General features: G+C 46.4%; 1 protein-coding gene and 1 pseudogene across 1 annotated transcript in view; one reads left to right on the forward strand and one right to left on the reverse strand.

The window, feature by feature from the left end:
- Positions 1-3,457, forward strand: part of MSN (moesin) — an 85,044-nt gene that overhangs the window by 29,586 nt on the left and 52,001 nt on the right. The window lies entirely within an intron of this gene.
- The window catches only part of LOC102757182, a 20,761-nt pseudogene continuing 18,075 nt past the window's right edge, over positions 772-3,457 (reverse strand).

A 3,457-nucleotide genomic window follows, 5' to 3' on the forward strand; every position in this document is an offset into this window, starting at 1 on the left:
TCCTGAATGTTTTTTTTTTCTTATCACTTCCTTATGAGAGAAGGGCTAACTGGACCCTGAGGATTCTAGACCTATTCCAGCGGAGAGAAAGGCTTATGTGCAGTTTTGGCTATTAATAGAGGCCTTTAACCTTGGAGCTTTATGATTGGCATTAGTTTTATTCTCTGCTCTCCCTACCACTGAGTTTTGCATCTCCAACTTGGTTTCCTTTTATTCTACAAACCCTTTTAAGGGCATAGAGAGGGCCACAAGCCATATTTGTCCACCCTTTTATTTCCTAAACCCTTAATTGGCTAGCTGGGATGGTTTTCTTTTGATTTTTTTCTTCTTAGTGTGTGCCTCTTGCTCTTCAAGGCCAGAGGTTGGAGCCAGAGGTCAGCCCTTGGCCTGGGGCCTACTATTGAGGGGATCAGCTTGGCACAGGGCCTTCTGGTATGTGGAGTCTTTGGAGAAGATGTCTAGTGGTCTAAGCTTTTCACTCACTTTCCCCACCAATGCCTTTACTTAGGTAGGGACAAGGCTACTATGTATGATTGTTTGGGCCAGTTTCAGATAAGACCCTTGCTTTCAGATAAGACCCTTGCTTCTATGGAAAGTAGAATGTCTGTTTGAGGCCTTGCAGAGAGTGAGTAGAGTTACTAGCCTGCCAATATTTGGTCTAGTCTAGCAATTGGAAAACTTGCTTCCTAGACCTGTTTTTGTATGCATTGTAAGAATAAGTTTCATATTTTTTCAAATGGGCTTAATTCACTTTATTTTTATTGTATAAGATTATGTAGTGGCCACAGCTGGAACCTGGGTCCTCTGCAGAAACTGGTGTGAGTATTCATAAGATGGTCAGTGAATTCCTGGTAGGGAGACTAGGTGAGCATGGTCTTTTTCCAGAGGTTGGGATGAGAACTGTAGGTCTTGGAGATGGCACCAAAGGTTTCCTTGGGGAAGTTGCCCAGGATGGCAGTGCAGCCTCTGAATGAGGTGTAGCAGTCATCAATACCAGCCATCAGCAGCAGCTTCTTGGGCACGGGGGCCGAGACAGTGTCAGTGCCCCGGGGGCTGGGATGAGGCATACTGGCATAGAACCACAGCAGCCAGTCACCTTGCAAAGGATGGTGTGGGCTTTGTGGATCTTTTTCTGACAATAGTCCTGCTGCACAGAGATAGGGACGATGGAGGGTGTGGCCAGGATGATGGCTCCAAGGATGGCAGTAACTATCTCCTTGGAGCACTTAACACCCAGATGGATGTGTCCATTATAGTCACCCATGATGACAAATGTCTTAAACTGAGACCTCTGGCCAGTGTGGATTTATGCTGGTATAATTTCAATGCCCCTAGGAAAAAATTTAATGATCTCAGATTCTTTGATAGGCAGGGAGGGAGAAGAGATAAGTTTCCTGCAGAGACTTGATATTCATGTCTTTGATAAGGTGGCCCAGCTTAATGATGGGGATCCACTCCTTATTCTCTGCCTCGCCTCTGTGAGCTCCAAATCCTTGGCCTGGCCCCAACTTCGGCCCCAGATGTGCCTGCCAAATCCTCTATGGAAGCCACAGCAGGGCCTATCAGGCTTCCAGGCCCTCTAGCAACATCAGTGTCATCTACCATTGGTGTTTTCTTGGAACAGTCACATTTTTTTATTTTTTAAATCTTTATTGTTGCAAGTATTAGAACAGTCAAATTTTAAAAAGCATTTCTTAAAGAAAAAAAGAGGAATATGTAACAGAGATCATATGTAGCACACACAAAGAGTTTAACCTTTGGTAGTCTTTATATTCCCAACTTATTGTATACCAATTTCTTATAAACTCATAACTCCTTAATAGTCACCTCTTTTCTGAGCCAGGCACATGTTAGGCCTTTGAATTCTAATTTATGATTGAGCTGCTTGTATTCATTCCCTTCCATGTTGGTTACTAGCTAACCAAACCACTCTTTCTCCTCATGTACATTTGGAGTCATAGTCACTGGGGGTTAGAATTAGAATTGTATTCTTGGAATGGAAAGAACCTGATGGATGATGCTTTTCTCTAGCTCACTCTTCCTCTGTAAGATTAGCTTTTCATCTCTGACAGCCCCAAATCTGATAAGTATGCAGCTGCTGTTGATAGTAATTAGGGAGATTTGAAAACAAAAATACAACAGTCCAAAGCTGTATTCACCAGGGGATTCTAGAGCTGAGGCTAGCTCTTCTTGTTCCTCCCCCCATACTTCATCCCTAGCTTTGCTGAACCTCCCAAAATCAAACCTGGCTTTTTGAGAAGGTCCCTCCTTTGTGTTCTTGTGACACCATGCCTGAACAGGGGGAATCCTGGGTACTTTTGGAGCAAGATACTGAGACTGTTTGGAGTTGGGGGGAGGTGTGATACTATAGCATAGTTCTAGCGATAAACTTACCCAGACAGGAAGGCATTCCCAGCTCAATCTGTAGCCCTTACACTCAGTGTTTGGAAAGGGGGGTATTTTAGATGTGTTTGTGTGGGTGCATGCCTTTTCAGGCACCTATGCCTATTCATGCCAAGTCTTTGGGAATATTGGAATCAAGAGAGTGTCATGCCAAGGCTGAGTCACTCTCCTGGAAAGATAGGGATCTAAGGGGAATTGTAGGAAATCTGTTCTGGAATGCCTTCTCTTCTTTTTGTAATGCCTACCCTTCCCCAAACATACCTAGGATAGTGGATGACCACCTAGCTTCAGGCTACTAGGTCTGGGAGACTCAACCATTGACCTTTCTGACCTGGTAACCAAGACACAGGGGATAAACAGAACTCACCAGGACTGTTCCTCCTATTCCCTTCCCTAATGTTCACAAAGCCCTGTACCTCTGCTCCCAACCATGTAGAAGACTTGATGACTTGTTGAATATACACAAATATTTCTGACCCTTAAGGACTGAAGCATTATTTGTGCATAGTCAGTGTGCAAGATTAGCTTAAATAGTTTTAAGGTGACAATTAATGGTGAGCATTCCAAATAGAGTTGCCTTAGGTTTTCCTGTGACTTTTTGGGGTGGGAATCTAGTCAGCATTGATCAGGATGACTTGAGAGGAAGGATAGTAGTAGCCATGAGATAAATAAAGTAGGCCAGTTATGTACAACTAGAGGCCCAGTGCATGAATTCGTGCATGGGTGGGGTCCGGCCAGCCAGCCCCAATCAGGGCATATCGGGGCTGGGCCTGTGGGGAGGAGGAGATGGTGGGAAGTTGGCCGGCTGGCCTGCCTGATCAGGGCTGGTCCTGCTGGAGGAAGGGGCCACGGGAGATTGGCTGGCGGGCCCCAACCCCAATTGGTGTTGGGAGGCAGGTTGGGGGTGGGGCCAGCAATGGGGAGGGGCTGTGGGCAGTGGGCTGGAGGGCCCTGCCCCCGAATGGGGTGGAGGGTACTGATGGGGGGCCGGTGGCCTGGGGGAGAGGCCATGGGTGGTTGGCTGGCTGGCTGGCCCTGGCCCTGATTGGGGTAG

This window comes from Myotis davidii, unplaced genomic scaffold, assembly GCF_000327345.1.
Source record: "Myotis davidii unplaced genomic scaffold, ASM32734v1 scaffold2627, whole genome shotgun sequence".
Lineage (NCBI taxonomy): Eukaryota > Metazoa > Chordata > Mammalia > Chiroptera > Vespertilionidae > Myotis > Myotis davidii.